General features: G+C 38.8%; 1 long non-coding RNA gene and 1 pseudogene across 2 annotated transcripts in view; both read left to right on the plus strand.

Annotated features, from left to right (window-relative positions):
- Window positions 1-23,046, plus strand: part of LOC141578358 (uncharacterized) — a 168,991-nt gene that overhangs the window by 418 nt on the left and 145,527 nt on the right. For both annotated transcript variants that reach the window (XR_012508631.1, XR_012508632.1), the window contains exon 2: window positions 16,786-16,904. This is a non-coding gene — a long non-coding RNA (uncharacterized LOC141578358). The remainder of the gene's footprint in view (window positions 1-16,785; window positions 16,905-23,046) is intronic.
- On the plus strand, window positions 18,167-21,148 carry LOC105077416 (large ribosomal subunit protein uL1 pseudogene; annotated as a pseudogene).

Genomic DNA, 23,046 nt, shown 5'->3' on the forward strand with positions numbered 1-23,046 from the left:
GGGGCTATGGATAATAGATCCCGCTGAGTAACCGTGGGCTGGAGTTGTGTCTACTCTGGTGGTAGGAAGGACTAGGGCAGTGATGCGGGTATTTCAGGACACAATTTTAGTAACCTTTCAAATTCGACTTTCTCAGGCTGGGATTATCCAGATAATTGCAGTTCTCCACACACCCTGGTTTGTGTAGTCGCAGCGGTAGAGTTCATTAGAATCCAGGACGTGGAAAAAATCGCGCTTGGAAATTTGTTTGTTTTCTAAAAGTCGAATTCGTGTCCACTTTTTAGTGCATTGGACAGCGTGTATAAAACTCTAAGTGTACTTTCAAAACATGTTTTCAAACTGCTCTTTCTCTCCATACTCCGAGGTATTTTTTTTTTTTTTGAACCGGCTATGCCGATATGTCTTCGCGAGGGCAGTCGGGGTAGGTTTGCCCTCCCGTGCGCCGCGGTACCGGGAGGCGGGCGGCGGGTTGGTCGGGATGGAGCCCGAGATTCCACTCGTGCCCGGGCAGCTCCGAGCTTAGTGCAGAAAAGCCTCTGAGAGAGAGGCGTCTATCAATAATCACTACAACCGTACCTCACAGACGGTTCTTATTTTTCTGGGGATCTGCTTAACACGTGCCTTTGACACTGCGTTCTCTCCCCGCACAAGACCGGCACGGGGCGGAGAGAAGACGAAGGGATGCGACTTGAAGAGACCGGGCCCGGGCGGGGGTTAGGCCAGGGGAGAGCGGGAAGGACCTGCAGCCCGCGTGCTAAGCCCTCGTTAAACCACAGAACCCCTTCCCCACACGCCCTCGTCTCTTTTGTGCTGTCCCCTCCGCGGCGCCTGCAATAACCGTGTGAACAGAAACCCGAAACTTTCCATCCTGACTTCTGAAACTTAACACCAGGCGCAGTACAGTCGGCGGGGGCCGGGCGGGGCCTGGCGGAGCTGGACCTGGTCAGTTTGGGGCCGCGGGGGGCGATGACCCCCCAGCTCGGCTGTGGGCCGCAGGGAGGGTGTCCCGCCCGCGCGGCTCTCGGGGCCTTTGCTTCGCTGCGTTGCCGGCGCCAGAGCGCGCTGCGCGGAGCCGAGAGAGCTCGCATCCCATCGGTTCGAACCTCCCCCGACGCCACTCGGCTCTCGGTTCTCGTAACCCCGGGAGGGATGAGCCTGACGCGCGCCCGTCGCCTGCCCCACCTCCCCGGCGGATGCTCCCGCGACCAGTCCGCGCAGGCCCCCCCGGGGTAGGGGGAACATGCCGCCTCCGGCCTGGCGCGAACTCAGCCTTCACAACTTTCAGAGAAGGCTGCACATTTTTCTGAACGCGAATGCCTACAGGTGCAATTAACCTTGCCCACAGAATCAAATTAGCGGGCGCTGCCAAACGCCGGGGACAAAGCCTGAGATCGTCACTGGAAAAAAAAATTGAGTTTTTTCTCACTATACTAGAGTATTTAATTACAATAATTGAGAAAAATTGCGAAGAAGGAAATGGTTTGCTTGCAATAAAGTAGCAACTGGTTGAAGTTTTCCCATATTTGTCTTTGAAGACTTAACCACTGTACCATGTTATAAACATATGGCAGGGACATTCGAAAAGCACAGGCGATTTAACGTCGCTTAAAAAGATTTTTTTAAGCAAAGAGGGTCATATTTTAAAAGTGTTTAGAATAGTGCCTAGTACATGGGGAGCGTTATATATAGTCTGTTAAATACACAAGAATGCATAAGGCAAAAGACCTCGACGTTTTGAACAGGACCAAAAGAATAATATGCTCACTTATCTGCAGAATACTTAATCGCAATTAGGCAGCACTGGATTTTTCCATTAGGTCTTTTATTCCCCTCAAGTATCGCATTTGCCTATCCCCTAGTCAGGCGCCTTGTCTGTCTTCCACTTGAAAGTGCTTCTCGGGTCAGAGGGAGAAACAGAGGGAGCTGTTTAAAACGCCCCAGCAAGCTTAAAAACGGTAGTGGATTGTGGAGGGTGGGGGAGCGAGGTGTAGGGGTGGCATCTGCGGAGAGAAAGAAAAGAGAATGAGAAAACCGCGGGATTTCAAGCATCATCGCCCCTCAGCGACATCCTTTTAAGCGAGAGTTAGTTGAAGGCTTAGTAAGATCCCGGGCAGAAGAAAAGATGTCCGTGAGCAGAGCAAACTGCAGTTCTTTCCTTTTCAAAGATTCGTACAATGAGATAATTAGGCCGAAAGATACGAAGGGCTTTCCTACAAACGAAATGCCATTAGGAAAGAAAGCCCAGAAAGACAGATCTAAACGAAATTGAGGAGGGGAGCCTCAGTAGCCTTTCCGAAATTGGTCCCCTTGTCCCTGTTTTGTCCTTCTGTGATTTAACTCACATAATGACGTGAGAGTGAGATGTCAAATGCCAAGATCTGGAAACCTCCAACTCAGTGGTGCTGATCCTCTTTCGACTCTTCTCTCACCCATTTAACATAAAGTTACAGATTTTCACCTGTATTTTATACTTCTGACCATCTTGACCCTGTTGTATCCTGTCCACAAAATTTGAGTGTTGTTGTGTAAATTAATAAGTGATTACTTTGCAGCAGTCTAAAATTCTCCTTGCAGCATTTTTGGAAGGAACTTGGTATCTTTTTTTATTCTTGGTCTGCTTTTTTCTCATTAGAGCACTCTAATTTTTCAAGATCAATGGTCACTTTGTTATTTGTTGCTTCTCTGAATCCTTTGAGATGCTCTCACAATTACTTTAAAAGTGTAGGCCACTCCAGTGTTTGGGTTCACTTAGAAAGTCACCAAGGCATAACACCACTTTTAAAAAATGTTTTAACTTAGCTTCTCAGTGAAATACAGGCAGCTCTGTTAAAGACCTTTATGTTAGCCTGAGAAGGGTAAGTGCACATAGTTCAAATTAAGAAATCCAATAGTTTGCCCTATCTGAAATATAATTATTTACACAGCTTTCTCTTATAAAGGGAAGACAATCAGGTTGCCCAGAGCTGTGTTAGTCTGTTTGCAATTGCCGGGGCAGGTGACATGCACGTGCATCTGTGGGCAGCCTTGATGGGCTGGCTTCCCTGACTACAAGGCTATTGTGAGCTGGCAACACTTTAAAGTGTGTGAGAATGCTGTCCCCTGAGCGTGGAGGCCAAGGGCAAGATCCTTGTAAATTTCAGTACCTTTCTCAACATCAGGCTGGCAGCCGGCAGGCCACCCTAGGGTCACTGTGTGACACATATTTGCAAGCCAGTAAAGCAAAACAAAGCTGAAAGCAAGGGCAAATTTAGGGCCACCAACCTTGAAATCATCTATAAACGAGACCTGCTTTACCAGTCAACAGTTACCCTTGCCTGATCAGCCACACAAGTGTGTCGTATCTCTTGGCTTGCCCCAGTAGGTACTAAAAACTTGTTACATCAGAAGCTCCAATGTAGGAAGTCTAAGACCCAAAGGCCCCTTTCTTGGAAGTTAGAATGTTTAAATTGATCTCTGTTATTAAGGACAATTTATTTAAAAGCTTTTATTTCATGAGTAGTGTTATTCGTACTTGGTACATGCCCAAGGATGAAGGCTGGTTTTATTACAGGACCCGTGAGAAGAGGGTTGTATAATTAACTAGTTTTCCATATAAAAGTGACAGTCAAAAGATAACTATACTATGTTATCTTTTTCTTTCTGAGGGTTAAATTGATGTTGGAGGGCATTTCTTTTATGGAAATTCTTTTAAATTTTCATTTTCTTAAAGTTGGTTTGATTGCAGCTTTTTTCCCCTCTCAAGAATACAGTTAGATATATTCACTTTTGTCATGAAAATCATCTTTTAATTAACTGCATCCCCATCTAGTACAGAATAATGCCTGACACATAATTTATGCACAATGAATGGTTTGGAATGAATTTCTTGTTGAAATGAGTGAACTCCCTGCTTTCCACATATGTAGAATTTAGATATGTTGGAATAATATAATAGAAATAAACAACCATGAAGTAAAAAAATCATGGGAAAAAATGAAGAGAAAATACTTCAATATGAACAGGAAAGTATTTACTGAAATAGGCCCTTAGTTCAGCACTGAGCTTCCTGGCAGCCAAGTCAGAAAGAGAAACAGTGAATTTTCTAATTCTAGTAATCAGAAAAGAGGAAGTTCATTGTTTGTAAAAAAAGAAAATCTTTATCTAGCTGTTGACTTCTGAAAGAATTATATGATTGCCTTGTTCACAGATTTAAAATTTTAATTTTATTTAAAACAATTTTTTTTTGCCTAAAATTCTTCCCCATGTATCTACACTAATTACTACATGAACGGTAACATTCATATTATGTATAAATGAAGATAATACTTTATCTCCTGATAGCTGAGTAAGTCATTTTTTATGTTCTCAAGTTTACTTAATTGTCATTAATAGGACCAGTGCCTAAGTTACAAAAATGTGGATCCTCCACAGGAAAGTTTCTGCTTTCAGTTTTAGAAAAAAGTTAAATCAAGGATTCCTGGATCTGGTTGGTTGGCATTACTTTGATGAAAGTAGAAGAGAGAGGCTCTACAGGTTTCTGAAGCACCAAGTGCTGTGGAAAAATGTTAAGGCTAAAAGTATTTCCCACTAGAATACAAATGAACAGCTATATCTTTCTAACACTTTTATTAAAATACTTTCACTAGAGATGTGCACGTTTATGTTCTTATCTGCTTATTTTTAAGTTGATAGAAACTTTATGGGGGCAAAAAACCCTCATAGATTGGAAATAAGAAGTTGCTAAGTTTAGAATGATTGTGGAAAAAAATACGTGCTATTTTTGGACCTTCACGCTTTATAAACCTATTGAAGTGATGCTTTACAAGAAAAGAAAAATAACAAGTTTGGCATCTATTGGTTGAAGGGACAGACAGCACGGGAGGTTCCCCCCCTCCCAACTTTAGCCTTCAAAATAATTTAATTGTGTAATAATGTTTTGGGAACATATGACTAAAATTTTTTAGAGATAGATTTTGGTCTTAAGTAATAGCTTATTCAATTTCTAGGAAATGAATAAAGAAAATAACAGTTCTGTGAGGAATTGCAGTATTCATCGGGGCAATGAAATCTGGAAACAAAATGTCATAGTGCTTAGTGAAGAACAACCATGCTCAGCTGCAGTATGGAAAAGGGCTGTGTACTGTGCCTTGAATATGAAAGAAAGGTGCATTTCTTTCATACATTTCCATAGCACTTTAAATCTGAGAATCCTAGGGTATTATTGAATCATGAATCAAAATTCTCAGCACTGCAAGATTTACTTGTCAAGGCTGGCAATCAGGGTTTTGCTAGAATAACAGTCTCAACAGGAACATTAATGGTGTCTGAAACAGAAGACCAAGTTATGTATAGAAAACAGAAAACCAATAAGAACAATTTATGTGGGTATATATGTATCAATCTATCTATATACAAATGGATAAATAGATGTATTCCTATATAGGTACAAAAGGCACAAGGTAATTAAAGGTTTTCTAATTGACATGCCATTTGATTGTTAGTATTGTTAGTATGTAAAAGTCTATAGTTGTATTTGGCACAGACCAGTAGCTCACATCACAGAGGACAATGTATTTTTTAATTAAACCACCATTTGTAACATGAAATTTATAAATCATATATTTTTGTGTGTATATTCTCTGTTTTTAAAAGTTGCATTCACTGTATTCCAGTTTATGTTCTTTTTCAATGCTGAAATATGTTATCTTTTATCTATTCTATTGTCTACATTTTAAACTAGTTTCCTTATGTGATTTTTAAAATATAGGTCCTTAGAAAAACGGAGTTTTGTGGTTGAACCTGTTGGTGCAATGTGATGTTAGAGGGTTTTGTTATGTTAAAGGGTTGGGAGAGTGATTCTCACTGGTGTTCAGGTGAAAACCTGAAAAACCCATGTTCTCTTTATACAATCTTATGAAATATTGATAAGTTAACTATATACTTCTGTGCATAGCTTCTAGTAGAGTTAACAAAGGTTTGAGCAAAATTTAAAATGAAAACATTGTAACCATAAATTTATTTGTGTACATGTGTTTGAATTGGGGAAAAAAATGTCCATACTTTAATTTTAACAATGAAACACTTTGTTCCCATTCAAAAATGTAGTTTGAGAGCCAATATGTTAGAAACATCACAGTGAGGACTAAATAAACAGAACTGTGGGAGGAAATGATCTGAAAATAAAACCAAAGAGATTATGGACAGAGATCACTGACAGAACTATTAATACTTGAAAGTAATGGGGAGCCTAACTCATTAATTGTGGCCTGATTTTTCAGACTGTCCCTCTCTTAATTTGTCTATTCCTATTTCCATGCCACTAAGTATTGAACACATACTTTGAGCAAAGCTCTTGGTTAAGCAGTGGTGGTGATACCTGGTGAATAAGCCTCAATTCATGCTCTCAGGAAATACCAGGAGAAATAACAGAGGAGTTTAAATGCAAACAACTGTTACCATGATGGGATGTATTCAAGGCCAAAGTAAAAGGAAAACTGTAGGCTATGGGCACAAAGTAAAAGATGATTCATTTTTAAAAGGAGATTTCATCAGTGACAGCTCTGAAATTTTTGTATGAGATTAGAGGCAGCAATCCTGTTGGAAGGGTGGGGGTGGCCCAAGGATTTTTGTTCTCAATTTCCATTTATATGACAATCACACTATTTTTTTTAATTTAGATATTATGCTTATTGAGATGTCTTATTACTGTTAAATATTATATGAAGGGGAGTTTTCTAACTCCTTATCTATCCTTTGGTGCAATAATGGGGTTAAGGGGGAAAGTGGCATTTGAGCAGAGCTTGAAAGATGTCCAGAATAGCTAGTCTTAAATACACTCTCTTGGAAAGGGACCAGCATTTGCAGAGATACATCAAGGCTGAAGAGTGCAGGTGATTCTTAGGGAAAGACGGGTGATCCTTTGCTGGAGTGAAGGATTTGGAGGAAAGCAAGGTGGAAGGGAAAGAGTTGTCTTGGGAAATGAATTAGGCTGTAGCCAAATCGTTGTGGAACTTGCATGCCAAGCAGGGTGTCTCAAAGTCATTTGAGAGTCAGTGGAGGTTTTTAAGAGAAGTGATGCATTTATAGCTATAATTCATTAGACTGATTCTGTCAAGTTCCTTCCTTATTTTAATTGTTGTCACTAATTCGAATTAAAAACATTATAGTAGAAGAAAAATTCCAGGGCAATTTGTCTTTATAAATGGAATTCTGAATCTTTCTCAGTGCAAGTCATTTAGCCACTAGGAGAGCATTGTCAGGTAGGAATGTTAACTTAGCCCTTGGGAAACTCATTGTTTTTAATTGGGTTCCTTGGGTTTATTTACTATGACCCGATTTAGATGAAAGAACATGTTCACTACCTGTTTCATAGAGTATTCACAGAATTATGCCAGGACTTGCACATCAATATTTATAGATTTGTTTTACAATCTGTCATGTCATAATTAAAATCAGCACACTGTTACGCTCTCAAGGATTAAGAGAACTTTCTAAAGTGAAGTTTTCAGCTTCATTGACTTCAAAGTAACACATGGTACGTGAATGCTGCTAGCTCTCTCAGATTTATCCAGGTTGAACGCTTTCAGTGAAAGGTTGAGCCCGACTCTTTCCTGATACTTTATTGCTGAAAGAAAGAAATAGGTTACAGTTACTTTCCTACAGGGTGCCATCAAGCATTCAAGGATGTTACAATTCAGGTGTTCTTTAACTTTTTTTAGACTTAGTAAAGTTACATCCTTCCCTAAAAAGTCCCTGTTAAGTGAAAGAAACTTGCATTTTAATTATTAGATACTCAATCAGTAAACTCCAGTAATAATAAGGAAATGCAAGACAGCCTTATAATCATGATTTTCTTTTGGTCAACATGTTGCAGATAACAAGGCTCCTATTAGAGAACAAAGGTTAATAAAGTAGGGCTCTCATTGAAGTTGAATCGGAGCGGAGAGCTTGCAGTGCTGAGACTTCCCAGCAGATATTTCTTCACGTCCAACTTCAAGCCACTGATCCGTCATCTAGTGTGCTCGTTAGGAAATTCAAAAGCAATGCAACAGGGGATTTTTGCCCTTGGGGAATTTATTATGCAGAGAATACACTGATGATTTGAATAACTGCCGTTTGTCAGGTGTTTGCTATGTGTCAGACACTTAGCTAACAAAGCACTATATGGGTTAGTTTATTTAATCCTCACTAGAACTTCTTGACATATATATATATATATAAAAATAAATAAAATGGGATGAGTTTAAATTATTTAAATTTTTTTCTTCCAGTTTTATTGAGATATAATTGACAGCACTGGATAAGTTTAAGATATACAGCATCAACTCAACTTACATACATCATGGAACAAGGACCACAATAAGTTTAGTGAATGTCCATCATCTCCTACAGATACAAAATTCAAGAGATAGGAAAAAATTTTTCCTAGATAAGAACTGTTAGTATTTATTCTCTTAACCACTTTCATGTATAATGTACAGTAGTGCTAATTATTATATTTATTGTGTTGTACATTACATCCCTAGTACGTGTTTATCATATAACTGGAAGTTTTATCTTTACCTTACTGGCAAGGAATCAGACTGGATGAATTTAAATAACTGCCCAAGGTTTTATGGGTGTTAAGGAGTAGGTAAAGTCAGGTTTGACCCAGGGAATCTAATTCTGGGCTAGTGCTCTTACTCATTCCGGGATGTTGCCTCTGCTTATGTGATACAGACAGACAGTGCAAACCAGAAGAAGTGATACACAGTTTAAGAAAAATCTGTTCCCCAAAAACCATTTATAAGTGTGTTGTTTGGAGAGCCAAAGACATTTTTCCATAGAAACTGTGATACCTGGTGGTGATACCTGTTGTACCTTTTTGGCTCTAGCCTCAAAGAGCCTAACTACTCTTAACAGGCTCAGAAAAGTTCATGGTTAAAAACAAACTTTGGCATCAGACACTGAGGGTGGTGGTGGGGGGCATTCCTAGAACTGCCACTGGCTTCATGACCTTGAGCAGGCTCCTTTTCCTGAACCTAGGACCTTATCCATGGGGTTAATGGTAGCTAATAAAAGGGGTAAGGATCAAATAAAATAATGAGTGTCAATTGCTTAGTAATATGCTTGACATATGGAAAGAGACAGACATTACAGCTGATTAATCATGGGTCCTGAGAAAAGAGGACCAAGTTCCTTACTAATTTTTTCTTTATTAAAATTGAAACCATCTTTTATTGCTTTTATATGATAGTAGCAATACATGTTCACTGCAGAAAAATTAGTATGTTGTGTTAGTGATAATAACACTTAAATTGCCACTTAACCTGACAGAGACAATCACCATTAGTACTTTGATCATTATTCTACCAGTTTTTCTATTTTCTCCCTTTCATAAAACATGGGATCACTTTGCCTAATAATATTTAATGATCTGCTTTTAAATCTAAGTATGTATAATGAATATTTCTCCCATTTCATTAAATAGTCTATAAATTTTTTTTCTGATAATGTAGTATTCTTTGGTATGAAAGGACCATAAATGTACTTAACTATTTCTTATTATTTGGCATTTAAATGTTTATAATCTTTTCTTCTATTATGAACAATGCTGAAATAAACTATGTTGTAGGTAAAAAAGTACATGTTTTAAATTGTTTTTAGTCTAAATTATTAGAAATAGAATCAGGTGATGAAATGGTATTCACATTTAAACACTTTTTGATATTTCCTGCCAAATACCTTTCATAACAGTTGGACCAAATTATATCTCTTCCAGCAATGTGGGAAAATGCTAATTTCTCTGAATCATCACCAACAGTAGGTAGTTTGATAGTTGCCAATCTGATAGGTGAAATAGTATCTATCATGTAAATTTTAGTTTTTTTTTGGATTATTAATGATGTACAAGTTTTTTTCATGGTCTTATTGGCTATTTGTAGTTTTTTATGACTGTTGATAAACTTTATTTTTCTCTCGAGGTGGTTGTCCCTTTATTATTGAGTTAAAAATTGCTACTTGAAAATCAAGGCACTTAAATTAACATTTATCTCGTTATATTACAAATACACTTTTTTTTCAGCTTCTCATTTTCTTTTAAATCTTACTTGTTTACCTTTTGATGCGTATGTACAGAGGTTTTTACTTTGTTGAGTTTATCAGTATTTGATATTTTTCAATTTAGAATTTACTTTGGTATATTTCATTATATAGGGATGAATTTTAGTTCATTCAACAAACATTAACTACATGCCTACAGGGTACCAGGTATCGTGATTTTGCATGGGGAACAGTTGCTGCATAAGGCAGGCAGAATTCCTGCCCTCAGTAGGCAGCTCCTCCTTCAAGTGGCTCATTAGTTGATGTTCACACCTTACTTTCCTTTCACTGACTTGAATTCCTCCTTCATTTTATACCAAATACATGGGTATAGTCAGGTCTGCCTATAGACTTTCTACTTGATACCATTTATTTGTTTCTTTGTTTCTGGGCCAGTATCTCACTATTTTAATGATTGTAATTTTAAAACAATGCATTTTAATAAATAGTAAGGCAAAAACTAATTTCATTCCTCTTGCGTTTTTCTTAAATTTTTTCTTGACTTGTCCCTTCTATTTTTTTTTTTTACTATTTTTAAAATTGTGGCATAACATATATAACATAAAATAAAATCTCCCATTGTAACCATTTTAAAGTATATACTTCAGTGGTATTAATTATATTTACAATATTTGCAATCGTTACCACTGTATTTTTCTAAAATTTTTATCAACTCAAACAGAAACTCTGTGCCCATTAAGTAATAACTTCCTATAACCTCCTTCCTCCAGCCCCTGGTAACCTCTAATTTACTTTTTCTTATAATCAATGTGCCTGTTCTAGATATTTTATGTAAGTGGAATCATACAGTAGTTGTCCTTTTATCCTGGCTTATTTTATTTAGCATGATGTTTTCAAGATTCATCCATGCTGCAGCATGTAAGAACTTCTTTCCTTCTTACTCCTTTTTATGGTCCATTGTAAGTAATACCACATTTTGTGTGTCCATTCAGCTGTTTGTGATGTTCCTTGTAGTTACACTTATGGAAAAACTTTAGAATCACTTTGTCAAATACCTCCCCCACATCCTCTAATGTCTTATTAACATCCTCCATGTTCCTTTCTATCTGCCTTTCATTCTATTAATCCTGTCTCCCTGGGTTACTGGTACTGAATGCCTTCACACTGGCCCAAGCCTAGTACCATGATCCTCGAACTTCACTTAAGCTGCCCCATGCTTCAAAATTAGCTACTTCCACCTTCATTTTCCTAATAAACATGGATATTTCCTCAGTGCAATCAATCTCATAGAAGTATTGAGAAAACAATCTAAATTATCTCTAAGTTGTGAAAGCTAGATGCCTCTTAGCCCCCTGGATGGAATGCGTATTTTTGGAAAAGGATGTTTGTGATCTTAAATGATTTGCTATTATTTTTCAAATCCCAATAACATAACAAAGTATCTTTTAAAACTTTAGTCTATAGGAGGGTAACTTATTTTTGAGTTGAGAGACAGGATCCTGAGTGTGTCTGCCCATCCATGGTATCTTAAGGCATTCCTAATTGTCAGATTTTTTTTTACATTTTCAGCAATGAACCCATTAATTTTCCTTCCCTTTGGAATTCCTTTCTTAGGTGTGACATTTTTGACCCCAGTGATGGTAGAAGTGTTGGAGGTAGTTTGTGTGCCTGATTGGCAGTGGGCAGGTATAAATAAGGCACTATTTTAAAATAGAGACTTCCTGCAAATAATCAAATGCCAAACTGTATATTCTGGTCCAGAGTGCAGGGATGGAAAAGAGAAATGAGGGCTGGCATGGTATAAGACAGCTGCATGGGCATTTCAAGAATAATTTATTTGAAAAAGTTGTTTCTTCTGCTCTTTGCAAAATTTAGAACAAGTTCCTAGAAAAAAGAAACTATTAGATTGGTGGTGTTTACTAGTTCACTGTTATACGTGTAGTGGAAAAAGCAGTAGCTTTGGAATCATGCAAACCTGGCTTAAGTTCTTGGCTCTGTCACTTGGTGGCCTATGTTATCTCAGTCAAATTAATTTTCCCTCTAAGCCTTAGTTTCCTCAACTGTAAAATATACCTCACTGTTTTGTTTTAAAGATCAAGTAAGATAAATATTGTGAAACCTTCCAGCAATATGCAGTCCACTGTATATACTCCATGAAGATCAATTTCCTTTTCCTTCCTCCCCTAAATAACAAAATAATCTGTATGGGGGAAAAGCATTTATGGTACTGAATGTCAACCCTTCTTGGTTAATGGCTAAATAAAGTCTTAAATTTTCAAAATGCCTCAACTTTCCTATGTGTAGCTTTCATTTCATGCTTTACTAAATTATGGTGCTTGCAAAGCGCCTTGAACTTTTCCAGTACAAAGCACACTAAGCAGGATGGAATTAGCATTATCCCAGGTCTATAAAGTATCGTGCCTGCATTCTTAGTGACTGACAGGATACATGTTTATACAATTAATGTTGCCTAGGGACATATTCTTGCCTGAGTCCTATAGCAGTGTTTTGCCACCTGTAACGGTGCTGAATAAAAGTGGTCCCATCTATCATTTCTGTAGCTTTTCCTCCTAGAAGCAATCTTGATAAGGATAAGAAATTCAGGACATCACAGTATCAACAATCTTTTCCTCTTCAAAGGCATCTTTCAGACCAGGCTCTAGCAGTCCCTTACAAACATTAATTATATACATCTTGCACACTGTTGCTTTGTGGGAGGTGAAGTGTTGAGTAAAAATGATCATCTGAACAGAGGTTGGCTGTGTGGGGGCAGGACAGAAATTTGGAAAATGGGAAGTGGGTGCATTCATTGCTGGTACAAAGTCAGCGGCATGCTTGGCTGGTTTTTGACTAATATATAACATTTGGGCTGTTCTTTGTTAGAGAGATATTTGTAAGTGGTATGAACTACTTGAATACTAAAGATTTTAATTTTTAAGGCTAATTCTGCATACTGCATACCCAGTAGTATCCCTAGGTAGTGGCACTGAGTTTCTCAGTGTCATGGGATAAAGAAACAACTCAGATTGAGTCCAGGTGTCTCAGTCTGACTCCTGTAGGGAATTAAACAGTGAATAAGAAATTTGGAAGCCCTTCATCAGAGTATATCTTCCTGCTAGAGAATGACTTAGTGGAGGATGGAACTTTGAAGTTAACACAATAGTGTTTAGGATTTACATGATTTATGCATATAAGATGTCTACACTTTTTGTTTCATATTGATTATTACTCCTAATCTGGGGCCCTCATGTCACCAGTGACTCACAATGGTAGTCATGAGTATTTTTTGGAGGAAAAAGACATTATTTCTAAAAGCCTAAGAGAAATTGTGTATATTATTTATTTAAACTTTACTAATGCTTTTTAGGCTACTAGAAATTATATTACCTATTTATTTATACCACAATAATATTGAATAGACTAACAAACATGTTAACTGTCTTAAAATGGGGAAACAGTGAATGGTTTTGTAGTTTGTCTGGTAGGTAATTGTTGTTGCAATGTAGAATTAGTGTAGAAATAATAAAGAGACCCTTGGTGTCTAGAACCTAGTACAGCACCTGGGACATGTAAGTGCTCGGTATTTGCTAAATGAATCAGAACTATTGACATAAACCACTTTCCTTAATTGAAATCCTTACTAATTTGATTCTTTGAGTTATTTCTGATAAACTCATTATTTCTGCATTCTTAAAAACATAATTTAGAACAGAGAATTCTTTTTTCCAGTGAAAATCTTATGCATTCCCACAGTTACACTTGCCCTGAAAACATAAGAGCTGCTGTGACAGTTTGTATGAACCACCTGTAGTCAGCATCAGTTATCTTCCCAGTATCCAATACCTCTTTTACCTCCTTCCTTGCAACACTCAGATTTTCCTCTGAAGAGCCACCCCTTCCGACTGTGTAGTAGCCATTAGTTGGGTGGGACTGGCCCCCGCTCCAGGGGTGGGCCCTGAATTGGTATAGACCAACCAGAACACCCGCCTCTGCTGCTTACTGTGGGCGTATGTGCGCAGCGCAGCAGTCCCCAGGCCACTGGGGTTGGTCACGTGGGGTTCAATCAGTGAGCAGACCGAGAGAGGTGAAGGAGAACACAGGAAAGCCACCTTCCTGGGAGACTTGTTTGGGGATCATGAGGGAAGCCTGAAAATAACGTTGTGGAGAATGTCAAAACCAAGAAAACTGCAGAAAATCACAGCCATGTTCCTGACTGAGCTACACCTGACGCCAGTCCTAACTCTGAACTTTGCTGATATATGAGTCCTTTATGCTTCTTAAACTAGTTTGTAAGGGGTTGCCTGTTCTTTGTAAGGGGGAAAAAAAACCCACAAAACTTTCACTGATATTCATCCTTATCTTAATTATATTAGTTTACAGGTAAATGTTAAAAAATGCTAGGTTCTCCACAAAATATTTTAAGTTTTTGCTTTTGTGGAGAAACACAATTAATTCCAAAAGCACAGTAGTTTTCGTCTGACTAGAACACAAAGATACACTTATGTAGTGTTAGATAACAAAACCCCTAGAAAAACAGATCCGAGTTTATGAGAGACTCATAAATGCTATAATTCTTTTTCCATTAGTGGCCAAGATGCTATGGAATTTTGCATGGCATAATCAATTCATCTGTCATTACACACACCTGATACTTATCATTGTACATTTTAGGCACTGTTCATTAGGGGAAAAAACCTATTATAAAGGAAGTTAGGAAAAAACAGTCATGTCGACAAAAAGTCCATTTAGGCAACCTTTGCAGAGGTAGTGGTTTTTCATGCCAGCAAGTCTTTTGCTTTATATTCTGCCTTGGTTTCCATCATTGTTCATTTCAAAACCTCCCCAAGTCAGACATTCCATGAAGAATCATCCAAAACAGAATATATTTGGAATTCTGCTTCTCATGACCCAGTTGTATCACAAGAGGGATCAAAGAGGTTTTGTTCTGTTTCTATAATCAGCTATTTCTTTGAGAGGGCAGATTCATAAGAGTTTGAATTATGCTTAGAAATGCACACAAGGCAAGCAGCTACATGGCATTTTAATTACCTCCATCCACCCCAGTGAAAAAAAAAAACACCAGGCACAAACAGATGTCTAAGGTTAAATTCAGTTTGATTCTCTCAGCATAGCAAATAATTGGACTGTTTCCTTTCTTCTTAGGCTTTTTCTCTTCTTTTCTTTTTTCCTATCTTTAGTCTATTTTCTCCCCAGCTCTTCCCTTTTGTTTCATAAGCATTCACCTTTTGCTAATGGTAAGAAAATTTCTACTTGACAAATTCTTCTTCTTGCTGTACTCTACGTGACATAATATTAATACAAAGGGAACAGATGGCTGCCTTTGGAATCCACCAATTATAGTAGTACCTTGCTTAATCTGAAGTGACTAATTACAATCCTCAATTAACTGGACTCAGATAATTCAGCATACACAACCCCTATGGTGACCTCATGATACCGTGAGCTTGCTAATGAGTATTTAGAATTATTTTCCTGCTTTTTGTCATGAGAACAAAAAGTAAAGGCAAAGAAATTGACTCGTTTAAGGGATTTATTAAAACTCTAAAAAAAAATCAGACCCTAGTGTCCGAAGTTTGCTATGAAATCAGTATACACCTAACCTGTTTCCATATCTTCAACATGTTTGTAATTTTGTTCTTTTCAATCATCGTTAAAGTTAGATTAATTACTAGTACTCTGAGATTTTCCATTTTTCCATTCAATTAGATGAGCATTTATTAACCTTCCAAAATATTCAAAATACCATGCTAGCTGCCAAGGCAATAAAAAAATGTTTTCCAGTTATTTTGTTGTCAATGAAATCTCTCCAAAACTAATGGCTAAAAATAACAGCACTCACTTTATTATGATCACAGGTTCTAGGGGCAGGAATCAGGAAGGACTCAGACGGGTGTTTATGGTATTGTGTGTCTCATATGGTTGCACTCAGATGGTAATTGGAGTTGGAAAAGCTGGGAGCAGGAGGAGCTGAGGACTCTCTTTTCCTTCAAGGGCCTGTCCATGTGGACCCTCTGAGTAGGCTACTTTGGGCTTCCTTACAGCATGGTGGCCTCAAGACGGTTGGATTGCTTACAAGGCAGCTCAGAGCAAGTGTTCCAGCTAACAAAGTAGAAGCTGTAACACCTTTTATGACCTAGTCTTGAAAGTCATGCAGTGTCATTGCTGCTGCATTAGATTACAAATGAGTCACCAGTCTCTTCAAATTCAAGGCAAAGAGACTTCATATCTCACTGAGGGAGTGGTAAGTTTCTAGCAAAGCAGTGGAGCTGGAAATGTGGTCATTTTTTGAAAATATGATTTGCCTTGATGAATGAGGCACAACATCTTTTCCAAAAAGGCTTGTACTCTAGTGGATAGAACCACTATTCTTAAGCTGTGCATTGAGGCATCCCAGGTCACCGTGGCAAATTCACAAGGTAGCTGTGGGATACTTTATATGTTTGAGGGCAACACTGACAGTGACATCTGTCAGACACCATGTGAATCACTACTATTAAGTAGTTTGGACTGACTGACTTAATAAATGGAACTGTTAGGTGTTTCTCTGATCCTAGTTATGCCATGAAAAAATTATAAAGACACTTAAAAATTACAGAGGCAGAGAAAGTTTAGGAACCTCTGGGATAAAAAGACCTAGACATCCAGCTACAGTCTTAGCAGGCTCATAACTGACATATGTAGGGTCTGGGGCATGATACAAAGGAAATTACTAGCTTGTTCCTCTCTTTTCCCATTACACCATAGGAGCTCCAGCTTTCTATCCAGGCTCAGTACCTCGTCCTCCCCACTGCGGCAACAGCTTCTCTTTGGCCCTAGGAGTGAGCATACCAATGGCAAGTCAGCTCTCTAGAAGATGGACCATGGTAAGAGGCCCAAGAAACAGATTCAGTGTAGATTTAAGTAGGGAATTCTGGAGTCCCAGGCAAGTGATCTAGGAAAGGACACCTGGGCTCTGGATGAATGTGCCCCCTTTGGCCTCACAGAACTCCAGCCCATTTGGAGGGGTGTGGTGGAGGACCTTCTAAAATATAGAAGCCTCGGCAAGGCTTGGTTTCAGAGAAGTACTGAGACTCAGCACAGAACCCAACATATAACTGGTCCTTAGTATATACATGATGCATAATTAATCCCGGGCACATTCTGATAAGCGTAATGACAGGGGCAAATATTGGCCACTGTGTAGACTGAAGAAAACAACCGTTAATTCTGACTAGGTATCTGACTACGGAAGGCTTCCATATGTGTTACCTTTAAGGATGAGGGATCGAAGAAGTAGAGGGAAGTGGGAAAAGGCAGGGATTAATGAAGCTTCTACAGGCAAGCATCAGAAGAAAATCTAAAACTGTGCTCCTGCTCAGGGGTGAATCTGGGCTTAATGTCTTCCCATAGCATATAAAATTTGAGGGCCCTCCTTTTTTTTTTTTTCTTTAAAAAAAACCACACAAAATTAGATACAAAAAACACAACAAATTGCAAGTTTATGAAAGCTCATAAAGCCACAAATACAAAAAAAAATCTAGAAAGAGCAATTTTAAAATTAACTGTATGCCCCAACTCTATACTACTTAAAAAAAAATACTGTTTTGGCTTTGCTTCTTTACCAAATATCAATTTTATGTTCTGCAGAGAAAATAGAAAGATAATTTAGTCTTTATTGAATATCTTTTAAAAATATTACTTAGTTTACAAAATTTTAGCACCATCATTGTTAGTAATGTCATGTAAGTTTTTACAACTGTTGAGAAATTGGGAAAACCTCTTGTCATGCTGTTGAACTGTGATAGACCTGCTCTTTATTTTTAATATAGTTAAGGGTTTGTTCCCTTCAAATCTAGAAATTCTGATAAATTTATGTCTTACACAATTATCATAAACTGTGAGAAATATGGACCTTTTATAATTGTACATATTGCTTTTTAAAACATATTCCTGACAAGAGAAAACCTGTTTTGAGATCTTGATGAGAACCAAATCCTCTGTTACAGTTTTACACACTTGATGATTGGGAGAACTTTCTACAGATTATCTTCTGGCTCCATACATTTCAACCTCATCCCTCCAGCACCACACGCTGTCAGGGCTGAGCTATGGAGGAATGAATGTCTGTGTCAGGAGACCGAGAGAGATGACACAGTGGGCGGTAAGGGAATTCTTAGAATCCATTTGCATGGGGATAGTGGGCAATTACTTTCACAGGAGTGTCTGAACCATACACATACATGGCAGTGTCCTAAAACTGTATGTATCCCCAAGTGAATCAACCACCCCTTAATCATATCCTCAAAAGGCATATGGGGACCCCTACCCTGGGTCTTAAAACAAGAAGATAGGCGTGGGGAGGTCTTGGCTGAGCTCTCTGGCTAGTTTGAGAAGTCAGACTAGCTGTTGGTGAATGTGGATGCTCTGGGCTGAAGTCCACTCTCTGCCCCAAGTTCTCCACATGTCTTCTGGGGAACCAGCAGCATTGTGATGAGGCCAAGGCTGTGGATGTCCCCTACATGGACGTCGAGGCATTGAAGAAACTCAACAAGAATAAAGAACTGGTTGAGAAGCTGGCCAAGGAGTATGATGCCTTTTTGGCTTCAGAGCAGATCCCAAGAATCCTGGGCCCAGGTCTGAATAAGGCTGGTAAGTTCCTTTCCTTGCTGACCCACAATGAGAATATGGTGGCCAAAGCTGAAGTGAAGTCCACGATCAAGTTCCAGATGAAGAAGGTGCTGTGTCTGGCAGTGGCTGTTGGTCATGTGAAGATGAGAGATGATGAGCTTGGGTACAACATCCACTTTGCTGTCAATTTCCTGGTGTCGTTGCTCAAGAAAAATTGGCAAAACGTCCAGGCTTTGTACATTAAGAGCACCATGGGCAAGCCCCAGCACCTGTACTAAGGCACAGCGTAATAAACCAACTGCCACCATAAAAAAAAAAAAAAAAAAAAAAAAGGCATATGGCCACCCAGTGCCACCTAGTAGGAGGGGAAGCTGGAGCAGAAAGTGACAGTGGCCTTATCCAATTGCTATTAAAAAAAAAAATCATTGTGCACATTTTACAAAATCAAGAGCCCATGTGAACCCAATACTGTGGCCCTCCCAGGACCTTAGGAAGGGCCCATGCAAATTAGGTGCTTACAGCTTGAACTTCATTCACTTAAATCCACCTCTGCTCATCATTCTCTCTCTATTCATTAAAGGAGGGAAGCAGCCCAAACTGAGAAAGCATGTTCTGTGACAGGAAGGACACTGGACTGGAATCTGGAGGACACGAGCTTTGTCCCAGCTCTCCCAGCTCTGTCCCTTTGGGTCCCCCTTTGGGATTTACTCTCGTTATCTGTTAAGTGGTGGCCCTTCCTCATCTGCAAAGGGAAGTGAGAAATTGGAATTTTGGTTCTGGGACCCTTTGTGGCCCCCTGGAAGGTAAATCCTATTAAATTATGCCAATTATGTACATTTTAATCCATATTGTTTCCATCAGTTAATACTGCCATTTCCATACTAATGTCATCATTTAAACAATGAGCAAGAACTTAAAAATAGTTTAACTCTATCATAGAGAGGTAGGTGGAGCAGAAAACACTCGTGAGAAGAGAGAATAAACATTTTATCATTCTGGATACCATCACTAAAAGTACACTGGAGCATTTTCCCCCTCAGTTTAAAAAAGTTTTTCTTTTCCAAAAAATTTGCAAAAGTCACACAAGCACCTTATAAAAACAATTCAAATGGAGAATTTTATATAGCAAAAAATGGAGGTTTCGTCTCCAAATTTTACTCCTGCCTGAGCAGAATTACTGCTTAGACAAGTGTGTAGCCTTCCAGAACTAGTCTATGCACACACAATGGGAGGGTGACATACTGAAATGTTGACAGAGGGTTTTTTCCCACTGTACTTCCTGGTGGTCCTGGCCTTTCACCCGTTCCATCAGCTAGCACTTTCTGCATTCACTGCCTCAGGGAAAAGATGACCCAACTGGATGCATTTAAAAAAGGAAGCCAATGACTTTTGGGTCTCAACATTTTGAGCCTTTGTGGGAATAGAAAATGACACGGAATAAAAAGAGATTTGGAAGAATACATGGTAAGTCAGAAGAAGCCTTCGAGCTTTCAAGACTAGATAAAAAAAGATATGAATTCTTGGGAGAAGACAGAGATTTAGAGAGGAAGAAAAGACATCTGGCAGCTTGCTTTGTTCTGATAATAAGAAAAAGGCCACATTTTGGTGAATGAATTACAATAAGGTGACTTGCTTAGCAAATCCTTCCCAGGGACAGTGGCTTAGGTGGCTGAAAACACCTTTGAACAAACACAAAAGCCCCTCTTTCTTCCAGCAGCCTTGGTCCCATGCCGAGGGCCTTGACTGTCTAGATTTCCTCCCCACCTGTACTCAGACAAGTACCTTTGTGCAGTGTTCAGACCTCACAACCACATATGACATCCTTTCTTATGGGTGCCTGGGAAGGAAAGTTCTCTGCCCTGGCTCCCCAACTCGGGTGAACTTGGTAGTGGAGAGGCAGGACAGAAGCAGGTTTAGCAAATCTGAAGGTAGAGAGGTTGTGCCTGCTGTTGTCCTGGTAGAGCCTCAGTCAGGGGTGCTGGCAAGGCCCCGGGAAATGCCACTAGGGTGTGTTTAGACCCATTGGACTCTAGACAGTCTCTCAGAATTTCCTACAGCCTAGCATGAATGGAATGACTCTTGGGAAGGGCATGGAAGTAGCTGAGAGAGATCCAGATCCGTGAAGGGGAGGATGCAGAAATGACTGGCATGATCCTAAGATGAGTGAGCAGATGAGGCGAGAATGGATCCTAGGATGCCAGTAGTGATAGAGGACAAAAATCAAGGACCAGATGTCTCCTTACCTGTATCTTGGCCCTAGATAACCCTTCCTGGAACTCAGCTGCAATAGCAGGAATTAATTTTCTATTAGCATAAAAATAAGGTTAAAACAGAAAATAAGTTCATTTTTTAAAAAAAGTTACATTTCTTGCATACCTGAGTTTGTAAATCGAGATTCATACATCCTTAGCATTGTAATGCTAATAAAAATTATATGTATACTTGACACTATATCTGGAAAAATCTTCTTAATGAGCATCTTCTTAATCAACCTCCTTAAAAAAATGACTTCCTAATATGGCTCAGTGGATGGTTTATCTAACCATTTGCTGGATGGTTAAGTTGTAGTATCAGTGTTTCACTCTTATGAATGTTGCAACAATATTTATCCTTTTGTGTAAATTATTGTTAGCACAGCCTTTTTGAACAATTTTTTTGTGTACCTAGATGCCAGGTATTGAGAGAATTACATTCCAGCTGGAAACACACACACACATGTACACACACACACACACTCATATCAATATGAGTAATCATGCGCTAAATTTCATGCTTAGTTTTTTTTTTTTAGCACCAACATCTTTTTATCAAATGAAATATTATTTTGTGGCGAGTCTGTATTTCAAAGTTATGAAGTGGAAGCCCGCTGCATGGGTGGAGGTAGGAGGCTAGGATATCTGCTGCTCTGATCAACTGCACCTCAGCACCTCACCTGTTCCCCGCTCCTGCCTTGGAGTCAGTTGCAAGGTGTAGGTATGACACCTCATCCCTTCCCGTGCTCACAGGTCAGGACTACCACTGACAAGGTTTAGGATGCTGGTCTGGCAAAGACAGGTAGCTTAGGTGTCTCTTACGGCTTTTTTGACTCTGGCTTCTGTGACTGAATATCAGCTGTGGTGAGGTTAATCATGCTTTCTTTCATGTTTCCATAATGCTTAGCATATAATTCAATTATAGCCCTTACCACATTGTTCTTTCCTGAAAATACTGTTCCAGAAGAGGAACATTTATTTTAGCTTTAAAATCTGCAGAACTTACCCATAGAACTTGGCGAGTCCTAGTTTTCCCATGAAGGCCTTCTGAGTGAATGAATGAGTGAGTCACACACATTTGCACAATGACTAAAATGTAGTGCACATAAGCTCTTCTTCAAGTATAAAGATACTTTAAAAAAAGTACACATGTTCCTATTTTAGTCTCCCTCAGTCGTCTTTAGACTGACTATCTAGGTGTCTAACAGTTCCTGCTTTAGAATAGATTTATAGAAAAGGATTGGAATTGACCCAAATGTCTCACATCGTATTCTTGCAGCCACCTTCGGTCGATGACATAATGAGAGCAGCATATGTACCTAGAACAACCACTACTGTGTGTGAAGGATGGATTGGGTACATTTTAAACAAAAATGGAAATATGTCTGCTTTTTACATCTGAGAGTTAGGAGAACAAAGGGCTGCCCACTCCACCCAAACTCTCCATTTTGTTACCAGGATGCGTGGGGGGGAAGACCCCATAGAATGCAAATACACAAAACTAAGTAGAGTAGACAACACGTGGTAAATGCTCATTAAATAACTGAGGAATCAACCACATGAGGAAAATAGTTCTTTTTTTCTTACATGCTTTTATTTTGACATAATTTCAGACAGAAAAGTTGCAAGAAAATTTCAAAGGATTCTCTTATACCCTTCACCTAGAGTTTCAAAAAGATAAAAACTGAAACCTGTAGACAGGATGCCACTTACCCCTAATTATTTCAAGTGTATATCCCAAAATCAACGACATTATTTTAGATAACCAAGTGTAACCATCAAAATCAGGAAGGTAATGTTGGTACATAATGTTGATGCATAATATTTATATATAATATAAATTCAGATTTTCTGAATTGTCCAAGTAATTACGTTTATGAAAAACAAACAAGCAAAAAAAAAAAATAAAACAACACAACGGCAACAACAGCAACAACAACAACAACAACAAAAACTCTGAACAAACAAAAACCCCTACCAGATCTCACACTGCATTGAGTTTAGTCTCCTTTAACCTGGAACAATTATTCAATCTCGCTTCGTATTTTATGATACTGACATTTTTGAAGAGTGTGGTCAATTATAGTTTAGACTGTTCCTCAGTTTGAGTTTGTCAGACATTTCTTCATGATTAGATTCGGGGTAT

Source organism: Camelus bactrianus, chromosome 8 (assembly GCF_048773025.1).
Source record: "Camelus bactrianus isolate YW-2024 breed Bactrian camel chromosome 8, ASM4877302v1, whole genome shotgun sequence".
NCBI lineage: Eukaryota > Metazoa > Chordata > Mammalia > Artiodactyla > Camelidae > Camelus > Camelus bactrianus.